At 28.3% G+C, this 13,539-nt stretch overlaps 2 long non-coding RNA genes across 10 annotated transcripts; one reads left to right on the forward strand and one right to left on the reverse strand.

Annotated features, from left to right (window-relative positions):
• Positions 1 to 4,878: 4,878 nt before the first annotated feature.
• On the forward strand, positions 4,879 to 9,631 carry LOC107425411 (uncharacterized). Of its 9 annotated transcripts, none has more exons than XR_003053332.3 (5): positions 4,879 to 5,079; positions 5,295 to 5,357; positions 5,522 to 5,644; positions 6,173 to 6,257; positions 6,428 to 8,249. It is a non-coding gene; the product is annotated as an uncharacterized LOC107425411 (long non-coding RNA). The 9 variants fall into 9 exon arrangements; XR_007237726.2 differs by lacking the exon at positions 4,879 to 5,079 and adding an exon at positions 9,363 to 9,631 and having other exon boundaries at positions 5,089 to 5,357; positions 6,428 to 7,874; XR_003053329.3 differs by lacking the exon at positions 4,879 to 5,079 and adding an exon at positions 9,381 to 9,631 and having other exon boundaries at positions 5,089 to 5,357; positions 6,428 to 7,874.
• A 745-nt stretch (positions 9,632 to 10,376) lies between these two features.
• Positions 10,377 to 11,856, reverse strand: LOC112488997 (uncharacterized). Its single transcript, XR_003053339.3, has 2 exons — positions 11,191 to 11,856; positions 10,377 to 10,791 (listed from the first exon to the last, which is right to left on the reverse strand). It is a non-coding gene; the product is annotated as an uncharacterized LOC112488997 (long non-coding RNA).
• Between the last annotated feature and the right edge of the window lie 1,683 nt (positions 11,857 to 13,539).

A 13,539-nucleotide genomic window follows, 5' to 3' on the forward strand; every position in this document is an offset into this window, starting at 1 on the left:
ATTTTTAGTTAAACAAATAAATTAATGATATTATCATGTAGATGCAAATGGATTAGTCAACAGAGGTTCAACTTTTTATTGAGCACAACACTATATAAATTGGAGATAGTTTCTAAAGATTAATTATATATATATATATATACTAGTATTGATTCCGTGCAATGCACGGTATATGCAATTGCAGTAAATGATTTTAAAAAATAATAATAACTTTTTAGAGAATTAAAAAATAATATAGCAAAAATTGAAATTGAAGAGGAAACATTATTCAATAGTTATATATCTAATTGACTGGAAGTTGAAAAATCACTTATTCCATTGCCTATTTATGGGTGAAAATCTTTAAAACTTGATAAGGATACAATATTGTTTGGAATGATGAATATAACTTTTTTTCAATTCCAAAAATCAAGCGCTGTTTCAAACCAAAATTGCTTTCTTTATTATTTAAATTAATTTGAAAAATAACCATGTATGTTTACCACTATTTTCAATCTAAATATTGTAAACTTAGTCTTATTTATGTTCTCATCCATTCAAGGAAAAAAATATTTGTTCTCAAAATAAATAATTAGTGTTATTCAAGCTTCATTTGCTTCAAAAAATAATTATTTCTTTAAAAAGTATCATTTACCTTATTCAGATTCATTTATTATCGTCTAAAAACTAAAAATACGATTTATTTTGGCTTCATTAATTCCATAATCAATTCTTAAATTTAATGTTATAGGTTCACCTGCATTATATCCATAATCAACTCCTTTGATAAACTCTAGTAAAGATTTATTTCTATTTAATTTTCTAAATTCACCTATATCATATGTGCATACATACATATATACATACATGCATACATACACACACATGAATGACAATATTTTTATTTAATGTTATAGGTTCACCTGCATTATATGCATGGATATATACATATATACATACATATATACACACATACATACATAAATGACATAAATGACAAAATTTCAGTGTTTCTAAGATAAATAATTTAAATTCAAATATCTCATTTTCAATAACAATATATATATATATATATCAGTATATATGTATATACTTAGAGGTTTATGAGGTTGATTGATCCGTACGTGCCAAATGGAAGTGATGCATGGCTTATGTATCATATATTGCAGCTGGTGAGAAACAATAAATTTCTTTTGCGTGAGGCCCTCCCAAATAAAGAAAGCAAAAATGGATGATATGTATGGGCAAACCAATTTTAAATCCATAAAGGGAAAAAAGAAAAAAAAAATTAAACTTTTTAAGTCAAAAAGCATAAATAAAGCACAACATATATTTTCATCGTTGGACCTTGAAATAAGCCAATGAAGTTTTGTTCTTTATTAAAGATGAATTAATACCTAGTAAACAATCTTCTTCAAAAGCCTTTTGTTCTTTTCAATAAGTTCTCACAGTATATTTTTATTCCATGTTGTCAACTTCAACCAAAATTCTATAGCATGGTTCATCTCGATTCTCATGATTTAGATGATCATGATTACGACCCATCGAAAATAAAAATGAAATTAAACATTTAAAAATAAAAAAAAAAAACTCTAATAACTAAAACAAAAATATGAAAGAATAAAAAAACCAAAATATTGAACATCGAAATTTTAAATAACTGGAATGTGTCATTTACTAATTTATAATCAAATGTATTTGACTTATTTGGTAAATAAAATAAAATTAAAAAATTTGTTTTGAAATATAAATCTTATTTCACCATGGTTAACAATTATATTTTGAAAAGGATATTTCAAATTTTTTCCATTAATAAAATAAAAGTATTTTATTTATGTATTTTTTAATGTCTAAATAAGAAAATATCTTTATTATTTTCTATATAATCACATTTGTATATTAAAAAAAATTTAATATACTTTAATGTTATATGCAGACTTTAATGCACATTATATATGTAAACGTTGAGAATTTAATGCACATTATATATGAAGACTTTAATACATGTTATATATTTAATATATATTATTTATATAGATACATTTTAATTTATTATTTTGTAAATAGAATATTATATTTTTGTCATAATTATACATTTTGATATTTTTGTCCCAATTAAAGCTTTCTTAGTCAAATGTCATATATACTATTATAATAATAAAAATATATATTTTTGGATATAACCAATAAAAGGTAAAAAATCTCATACCCTTTTAATTAATTATTTCAATTCGGAATCACATATATAGATGCACTTATATAGTATATAATATTATAATAATAAAAATATATATTTTTGGATACAACCAATTAAAAACAAAAAATCTCATCCTCTTAAATAGTGGTTATATTTAATATTGATTGATATTTTGATAGGGTTATAAACAATAAAAAGAAAAAGAGATTTGTTTTTTAATGATTTTGGAAGGAATTTAAATGAATACTGTGATGACACATGGCCTTTTTTTTATATTGCATTTTTTTTATACTGATTTTTTTTACTTTCATTTACTAATTTATAACCGAATATATTTGACATACTTCGTAAATAAAATAAAATTTTAAAATTTGTTTTGAATATAAATTCTATTTTACCACATTTAACAATTATATTTTAAAAATAATATCTCAAATTTTTTTCATTAATAAAATAAAATTACATTATTTATGTAACTTTTTTAATGTCCAAATAAAGAAATATCTTTATTATTTTCCCTATAATCAAATTTGTATATAAAGAAAATATTTAATACACTTTAATATTATATGGAGACTTTAATGCACGTTATATATGGAGACTTCAATACACGTTATATGTTTAATACATGTTATATATGTAGATACATTTTAATTGGTTTTCTTTTATATTTTTAGCTACAAACAATAAACCATAAAAAATTCAATACGCTTTCAATTAATTATTTCAATTCAGAACCATATATATGCAGTATATAATATTATAATAATATAAATATATTTTTTTGGATACAAACACTTAAAAGCAAAAAATTTTATACACTTAAATAGTGGTTACATTTAATACTTACTGATATTTTGATAAGGTTATAAATAATAAAGAAAAAAAGAGATACTTTTTAATTATTTTGGAAGGAATTTAAATGAATACTGTAATGAAATATGACTTTTTTATACTGACACTTATACTTTCAATTACTAATAATTTATAATCAAATATATTTTACCTATTTGATAAATAAAATAAAATTAAAAAAATTATTTTGAATGTATATTTTATTTTACCATGTTTAACAATTGTATTCTGAAAATGATATCTCAAATTTTTTTCTACTAATAAAATAAAAATTTTATTGTTTATATAATTTTTTAATGTCCAAAAAAGGAAATATTTTTATTATTTTCCATATAATTATATTTATATATTAAAAAAAATATACTACATTTTAATATTATATGGAGACTTTAATACACGTTATATATGAAAACATGGAAACTTTAATGCACGTTATATATATAAGAAAAAAGATTATTTCTTAGTAATTAAGATCTAAGATTATTTTTGTGTGGTACTTACTTTTCTTTTTTTGGGGGGTAAATTTGTGTGATACTAAATTACATACATGATGTTTCGGTTGAAGACATTAGAAATTTATTGTCTTCAAATAATTTTCTTGGTTCCCATGTTGCTAGGGAGGGCAATAGCTCATGATATTAATGGTTATGCGGTTTATTTGGATTCTATTGAATCTTGGTAAGATGTAGGACCTGAATGGCTATTTCGTCTGATTAAAGATGATTGGTGTATTTGATTTAATCTTTAACCAAATTATGATGTTTTATTTTAAAAAATAAAAATAAAAATAAAAACTTTTATACATGTGTATTATAAAAATAAAAATAAAAACCTTTTACATTTAGTTTAACTTATTTATTTAAAAGTTCATTTATCAATATGAAGTTAGTATTAAAATTTAATCATTGATATATTACCACATTAGATGGTTAATAAAATTGATAAACAAATTGATGTCAATAGGATTAATCATTGGAAAAATATATCACATGAAATATAGCCCCCTCTTTTAATTTATGAATTTTAGTGAATTTTTCACATTCAAGAATAGCTAAGCCTCGAATTGGTATTGAAAGTAGGTGGGACAGAATCCGGAGATCGCAGATTGGCATGTGTGGCCACTCGAATTCGATTCCCCTAATATTCTCAATTGTGCCACAAAAGCGTCCAGGTTCACTCACTTAGTCTGTCGGTTTCGTACCCTAGCTTCTCGAATAGAAACGGCATGCATGTGCTTCTGTGCGCATTAAAAATAGAAACTGCTTTCCAATACATGAAAGCAGTGCTAGCTAGCGGTGTATAAATATAATATATATATATATATATATATATATATATGCAGGAATAGCAGTGCATAATTCAATTAAGGATGGTTTTTAAGATGCTAATTTTATATATGTTTATTAACCAAAAACTATGCTATATATATATATATATATAATAATGATAATCATAATTCAGAGGATAACCCATTTTTAACTCTTGTCTTTTTAACTAACTAATTATTTATTTGTCTACTTCTACCTTGGAAAATGCTAGGAAAAAGGACCAAACAAAAATTAAGAGATTTTAAATGGAAATATTACATTTGAACCCATTAAAATTTATATTAATCACAATTTAATTTTTTAAATTTTAAAAATTACAATTAATATTTTTAAGCAAAAGTGGACAATATTATTTTAAAGAATATGAAGTTTAAAATTTTCTTGAAAATCTATTTTTTAAAATCATTATGCTTTTTCATTGATAAACTTAATATTAACGAATGTGATCATATGTTTGCATTAATTTGTTTCATATTTAACGCGTATTTTTCTAATTTTCACTTGATTTTTAGTTAAATATATTTTATTTTTTTAAGTTTCATTATAAGACGTATTTTTGACAAATTTGATTTTTTAAATTATCTTGACACTTTAATTCTATTTGACGAGTGAAAGTTATTGAAAATTTGAGTTTCTCTTTCTAGATTATCGTATTTTCCTTGACTTTGTTGAAAATTTTGGAAGGAAAAGTATTGAAATTCGAAAGCAGAACTCCACCGGGTAAACAATGATTAAAGTGTAATTGTTTGGTGGTTTTGTACACAGCACGAAGCATAATAAACAAAGCCAACTTTTTTTTTTTTCTCTCTCTCTCTCTCTCTCTCTCTCTAAATAGTAGATCTTTTTGGTGTATTCCCAATATCTTCAAAACCCTATTTCTTGGTTTGGTAACATTGCTTGCAGAGAATTTTCTAACCAAATAATGTTGGTTGCAGTGTTAATTTGGAAGATGTTACCGCCTTTGGACTCCCCTCAATTGAAGACTTTCTTATTATGAGGTAAGTATGATAACTCCTTTCAATTCAATTACATTAAAATAGGGTAGAAATTTTATGATATTTAAAATTAAAAAAACTTGTAAATATTTCCTTTCTATTTCTGGGATTTTAAATTTTAATGGGGTACTTGATTCAAAGATTTCACAATTTCTTTGCACAAGCAGCCAGAGGTGAAATGGAATTTCACAAGTGGTTTGCAGAGACCACTAGCAAAGCAGAGCAGAGATGCCCAAAGAGCAGAGACTGAAATAACAGCAAGTAATTCTGCCAATATGTGTAACCACAAGGTATGCGTATTCATCACAAATAAGCAATACCCATATGAACTTTGTTAAGAAAAACTTAAAAAAAAAAAAAAAAAAAAAAAAAAAAAAAAAGAAAAAAAGAAAAAAGAAGAGGGCATAATTTGGTAATCATGCTGTTGAACAGAAAGAAAATAGCAAAGTGTATGTTCTTTAATTTCTGCACGAGCTTTGAGATATGGAGATAAAACTTCAAATACCTGGTTAAAAGTTTCTTGAATATGAATGTGGTGCCGATGAGATTGTCTCAAATACCTGGTTAAAAATAATATTGTTATTTTTAATTAGCATCATATGACACCAGGAGTTCCGCCAAACACTTCAGTGGGGTATTTGAAAGAGGGAGTTTCCAATGAAGTGGTCAGGGGAACTCTAGGGCACACTTGATAGTTCATATTATATATTTGTATTGTTTTCCTGATGGGAGTAATATGCACATTTTTTGCAATTTATAGTGAGCGCCTCTGTTTTCGTTAGTGTTTTGGTTTTTTATTCTTTGCTTCACCTCAACAGGAGAGAAAATTGAGTGGTTAAAAGTTTTGGCAGTGAACCTAGACGTGATTGCGAGCAACGTAAAAGGTAGCTAGAGAATATCAAGGTGATTTTGATTTGTTTTATTTTGGATTTTTTTTTTCTTTTTTTTCCTGCTCTGTCGTCCTCTTTCTCTTTAAAACCTTTTTTCATTCATACAAAACATGGATAATTTGATTCTCATATTTATGCTCAATCATAGTCACAGAAACAAAAGGAGTTTCTTATGTAGTGCAGGTTCCAGCAGCTAGAAAGTTGAGGGGTAATATTAAGCGGTTGACCCACATTTATTCTCATGAAAATCAGTATTGGCCTAATATGTGCTACAGAAACATGCAAATATGCTGGGCCAACAGCATGTGCTTCTAGTACATATGCTTTGACTGTAGAAAATGTTGAAAAGGACTTGATCGCATGCAGATGGAATTGAAAGAACAAGGTATCGGAAGGCCAGAAATCAATTTAGTAATTTATAATATCCTTCATTTGACCAGCAATTCTGATCATGAATCTGACCAGGTTAACTTTCTTCTGATGGATTCCCTTTTCTCTCGGTTGGTTCGGCTACTCAGAGGCCAATATTTATTGTCTGTATACACAGTGACCATTGAAATTCTTCTCTATATATAGCTGTGAAACAATTTGTTTCTCAATACAACAAGCTAAGAAGAAGAAAAATTGTATGTCAGCTGTCCCCTGGAGTTTCCCTGACCACTTCACTGGTACTCTTAATCCTCAGACTTAGACTGAGCCACTGAGGTTAATCTAAGCCCACTGAAGTGTTTGGGGGAACTCTGGTTGCCATCTGACTGTTGATTTGCAAGAAAAGGGTAATTGTTAAGTAACGGCAAGTCTTTTGGTTCATAATATTCTTCACTGCATTTGATATTTTTGTAATTTCTTTCTTTTTGTTTCAGTCATCTGTCTTCTCTTGGTCTTTTGTGCATAAGTTGAGCCGCTGCAGTAGTCATCTACAGCTTATATCTTAGTTTGCTTCCCGAAGGAAACATCATTATCACCCTGAACGAGACAAAACCATAGGAAATTTCATTAAGAGTATTTTTACATTATGATAAAACACACAAGACTTATTTTATATTTTCTATTGCACTAGCTGGCTTTTTTTTTTATTAAGCTGCAGTTTGTTGGCAAAGCAATATTTAATAGATGTCTAAGCGCTAAGCTATAGGATTCACAATTTAGACCCTAGGTTGCTCTCAAAGAGTTTAATAATCACCATCTATATAGACATAACATTACTATTGGTCCATGTGTATGCTCGTGTATTAGTAGATCTTAGAAATAATTCATTGAACTTTGAATTGATTTGCAAACACATAGATCGGTAGTGATGCGATACAAGTATTGCCTAACCATTCATAATACATGTACATATTAGGTAGGTTGCAGGTGTAGATGAGTTTAAAAGATGGAACTGATTACTCATATAGGATCAGGATGGTTTCACGTATGGTGGAATAGATTTACGAACAAGCATAGAGAATTTCTGGGAATAAGTTGTATGCCAAATTCTTTATATATTAGTTAACAAAGCATCAACTCTTCTGAGCACTGCAGTTGGGTTGGGTTTGCTCAGGATGTTAGTGTTCTTCATGCTCCTTTCACTACAGCTACGTTCAAAGTGGCATCATCAGTCCATGACCAATTAAAGTAACTGCAAATGGTAAGAAGACTTTCTTCATCATTATTGAATGCCATACAACATGTATCTACGATTTTCCTTTCTTTCATTTTTTTTCTTATGCAATTTGAGAGTGAAGATGTTTTGTTTTGTTATTTACTGTAAAGGGATGCCAAAAACTGATAGGTTGCTAATGAGTTAAGAGTTGGAAATTGATCACACTTTTTCTTCATTGATTTTGGGAGCAGAGTGGAAGTTAAAAGTTCCATGTCTATGATGAGTGGAATATTTTTGTTAATGTTAAGACTTGGGAGGTCTTAGAGGCTGCAAAGAACTTAACTACTTATATTGCTGTCTAGCTATCTGGGGAACAGCCACTAGTGTTCTAAATTAAAGATTTTATTTTATTTTATTTTATTTTTTGGTAACGAAATTTGGTCTATCGCAATTTCCTTTTGTAAATCATATTTGTTTAGGTGCAAAATAATATAGACTAGATGTTCATGGCCAAAAAGTTACTAGGAAAACAGATGTATAAAACTCATTTTAGAATCTTGTATACATAGCACTGTGCGAGGAACAATTTCGTTTCCATTCCTATCCCAAACCCCACTTATAAGAAGTATTATGATTTGATACGTGATGCTATACATATATGTACGCTATCTTAAAAAATCAGCATTTTGGAATTGATAGTAATCCAATATTGAGCTAGAGAACCATGGTCACTTGTAACTGAACATCCAATGATCATAAGATGTTGGATTAGGTATACGATTAGCAGCTGTTACATGAATATATGATATGGTGTAATGGTTACGTATAAGTTTTTCTCTTAGTTAAAAGGTCATATCGGTTTTATATTCTGCCAGTTTAAACTTTTAAGATATAGACAAAATGTTGTTTAATATATGATAGATAGTATAAAGCTTTTCTTCAATGTATGATGAAGTTTTAAGCTTTACCAGTTAAAGTAAAAAAAATTAGATAGGCACTTACGTGTGCCTGCTCTATCAATAATTTGTGAAGGGATTATCCTCTCGTAAATTTTTATATATTCCAATGCATAGTTGCGACCCATTTAAAAGAATATATATTTATGTATGTGAATATAAGTGTACATATATATATATATATTGCAAGCGTTGTTTTTACGTCGCCGCATTAGTACGATATTAGTCATGACAGTATCATATATATTTTTATATGAGGCGACAAAGGGCCTTAGCAAGATAGAATTGCCAAATTTATTAAGAAAAAAATAAAAGAAGGATACAAAGTTTGAGATGGAATACAAAGAACCATCTTTCATACGGAAAACAATTACGGGAAAACCAAAATCAACAAACCTATAATTTATAGTTCCCAATACGTCACTCAAAGCACTGCATAAAAAAAAGGTAAGGAGAGAGCTTTAAGAAAATGAAAAACGAGATGGCCGAAGTCGTATTTTACATTGTTGAAATAAAATCTTGAACTGCATGAATTTGCATAATTTGAAAGATTACAGATTTATCTTTAATTTCTTAGATATGACTTTGCTTTCAGAGTATAAAAATCTCAACATAGGACATCTTCATTACCGTACAAGTCCGGGGGTATGAGAAAGAACATGCACAACAAAACAAGGCAGCGTTTGGCTGTGAAATTGATACAACCTGGTTTCATCGAATTTATTCCTGATCAACCCGAATTTATTCCTGATCAACCCGAACAACTCCTTTAATGATGAGGGAAAGCTGCAAAAATTGTAATTCTAGTATAGGTTTTTTTTTATATTTATTTATTTATTATTATTATTTTTTTTCTAAAGAAAAAAATTTACACACACGAATTTATTCCTGATTAACCCGAACAACTTCTTTAATGATGAGGGAAAGGCTGCAAAAATGGTAGCGTTGCCATCGTGCACACGCACACACACATACATATATATATAGCTAGCACACGCAAGCGCACACACACACACACACACAGATATATATATATATATATATATATATATATATATATATATATATATAGCGAGCATTACCGTCATATACACACACATATATAGCTAGCGCACACACACACAGAGATATATATAGCTAGCATTACCATCAGACACACTAACATATATATATATATATATAGCTAGCATTACCATCGTACTGACCAGATGGATATCAAGAATCAATTCATAGGGAGAATAATTCAAAATATAAGGGCCTATAAATGCGGGATTCAAGTGGATTAGATTGAACTATTTGAACTCCAGCCCAATCAATTTGAATTGTTTTAAATTTAATCAGAAGATTTGACATAACTTCAAATAGTTTATTCCAATTCAATCCAATCTTGCATTCAAACATAAAAAAATCAGCAAGTGGTACAATAATACACAAAATCATGGAAAGGATGCAGATGCATGAATTGGGCTGATCAGAAAACAGATAGTATATATATAATTAATACATATTTGACAGACAATCTTGTTGAAACGATAAATATCAGAAGCTAGCACAGGATGACTTTATTAATTACGTTGAAGAACACATGCAGAGAGAAGCAAACCTTTAAATATAGATTAATCCACAAAGATAATAGGTCGGCATGGTTGTTTAAGTAACATTCAGATTGTATATTTACAGACTGTACAAGAAGTGGGTGATGCTCCTGATATTCTCAAAAAGCGGATGCTAATTCAACGCAAGTTGTGTCTAATGGAATTTCCAACTTCCTATTCTTTTACACACACATACTTATATATATATATATATATATATATATGCACAATAAATACACAAATTGTAGAAAAGGTAAGTTAAAGGCATATGGCTTCGTGTATATTGCGCACAAGAATGTCTGTTATGTTGATGGGGGTACGGAATGAGCATGTCAATGCTACCTAAAACCACACACAGAGAGGATCAAGATAGAGGTAATACTTTTCTCTATTTTGACTCACTCTGGCGACCTGGAATGATGTATGACACAGATGTTAGCAAATTCCAAAACCCTAATAAAAGGAGAAAGAGAGAAAACAGGAAAATTAAGCAATTAAGCAATCACAGTAGTCTTATTTGGCTGTCTGAATCCTAAACTTGGGATTCATATGCCTCAGTTCTTGTGCCTAAAAAAGAAAAAAGAAAAAATTATAGTAATTCTAAAAAAATTATTTGAAAAATTAAAAAAACTATCCGTCCTTTTGATTGACCTAATTTTGAATGCATCACCCAAAAAAAAAAAAAAAAAAAATCAATTTTGAATGCAGTGGGAGGGAATGGATTTCCGACTCAATATGAACAAAAGAAACCCTAATATTTAGAACATATAGGAAAATAAATGAGGAAAGAAAAAAAAGGAGAGGCTTAACCTTATACGGAGTTGAAGTGGCAGGACTGCAGAGTTGGAGCAGGATATTGCTGAAGAAAAGCTGTATCCTACTGAAGAAGAAGATCGACAATGGAGGAAATATCATCCTCCAAATCGCATTGTATGCTGCCTTTGGGAAATAAAGGGCATGGCCAAAAAGACGTTATTAGCCCTTATGTTTTTCCAAATTACAAAAGAAATAATATCTAAATACATAGAAATAAAATTATATATGAAGGGTATTTATGACTATGGAAACGAAAATGAAAAAGAAAAAATATGTATTGCTAATTGAAAAAAAAAAAAAAAAACCATTAATGCTGCTTAGCACATTGCGGAAAAATTATTCACAATATATATATATTGTGGACAATCTAAAATTAGATGTCCCCAACTTCGCGGAGGTAGAAAAATGTAAGTAATTTTAGAATTCGTAGCCCAAAAAAAAAAAAAAAAAAGGCCGCAATTAAAATTATCAACGAATATTGAAGGAAATCATTGTTTATGAGGATAACATGACGAACAATAAAGAAAGAGATAGGGGACCACAATGACAACGTTTTCCGGCAATGATCTCAGTCAATTGGCACCGGGAGTTCCCCCAAACACTTCAGTAATATGGCTAGAAAGAATAAACCCAATACTGAAGCATTCAGGGGAACTCCAGGAGATAACCGACTCTATTTCATAAATATGCATTTCCATTTCAATCCCATGTATTTATAGAAGAAACTTGCCTCCTGAACAAAAGTCCAAGTTCTGGTAAAAGAAAATCAATAAGGACTCGACACAAAAGGCCCCCTTTTTTTATTTTTTATTTTTATTTTTATTTAAAGTACGGCAATAAACAATTGAACCTGGTCGAATATTTGGGTCAGATGAATAACGACAGGTGAGTGGCGGTAAAGCGTTCCCGAGAGCTAGCTAGCTTTTCGTTATTCACTGTTTTACTACGTTAAATTGCATACATTTTCTGCGGTTCCATTAACGTGGTAATTTCAAAACGCAATAATAGTATATATGTTTGTAGTAATTTAACAAGTACATTTTTCTTTCTTAAGCTTTACTGGTTAATTAATCCTACAAAAAAAAAGAAAAAGCTTTAGTGTTAAATATATATATATATACATAATTTTATTATAGTGGATTTGTAAACAGAGCTAAGTGGACTTATATATGCAAATTGTATGATGGGTATTGTTCTTTTATGGATAAAAGATTGATTTTATCATTTTTTTTCACTAATGAATTAAAAAGGCGTTGTCCTTCTTTTATGAGTAAAAGATTGATTTTTCACCCATTTTTTACCGATGAATTAAAAAGGGGACACCCATTGTAGTGGAATTTTAAATATAGATAACCAGATTTTTTTATTAGGATGACCTGATGGGATTTAAAAATTTATTTATGCTCAGATTTTTATTGGGTCTCTTTGCTCAAAATAGGATTTTTGTACTGTTTTTTTTTTTTCTTTATCATTACATTAATTTTTCCCCATCTTGGTTTGGTTTTAGTAATTTTCTTTTCATCGTTATAATAATTTTTCCCTCATCCCGCTATCTCAAACCATGACTATAATTTTTATCCCACCCCACTATCTCAAACCCATGACTTCCCTCTTATAGGTATCAGTGGCTTAATAACTGAGCCAAACTTATTTGATATAATTTTAGTATATTATCAAATCTACATTTGATCATTATTAATTGAATTTTAAATCCTAATTATTATTGTGATCTGAAGGCTAATAATAAAAAATTTAATACTAAAATCATTAAGAAGATCTGATGTAAATTTAACTTTTTATAAATGTAATTACCCTATAATGGCGCTTGCATGTAATTCAGTGTAACATATTATAGCCTCCTAATTACATGTAATTTAGTCATATGAATTACATGTAATCTTGGGCTATTCCCATTGTAATATGGATTTGCAACACTACTATAACATAATTATATATATATATATATATATATATATATATATAAATATTTATATATATATGTTATGTTTTCTTTGGAAACAAATAACTGGTAGCTTATGGTCGATATAATAACATAATAAATCATACAACTAACATTTTAATTAATAATTTTAAATTAAAAACTAGTTGAGAATATGACAATCCTAATTTTTAGTCACTTTACCATGTATCCTAGCTATTATAAGTTGAGACTTGAGACATTGTTCCTCAAACATCAAATATAATATATTTTATTAAAAAAAAAAAAAAAACGCAATTTACATCCTAATAGAAAGATAACCAGGATGGTTTTTTTTTTTTTTTCTTTTTTCTAGTCATTCGTGACGAACTGGATCCTCTATACCCAATTACATATCTCCCTAT

This window comes from Ziziphus jujuba, chromosome 12 (assembly GCF_031755915.1).
Source record: "Ziziphus jujuba cultivar Dongzao chromosome 12, ASM3175591v1".
NCBI lineage: Eukaryota > Viridiplantae > Streptophyta > Magnoliopsida > Rosales > Rhamnaceae > Ziziphus > Ziziphus jujuba.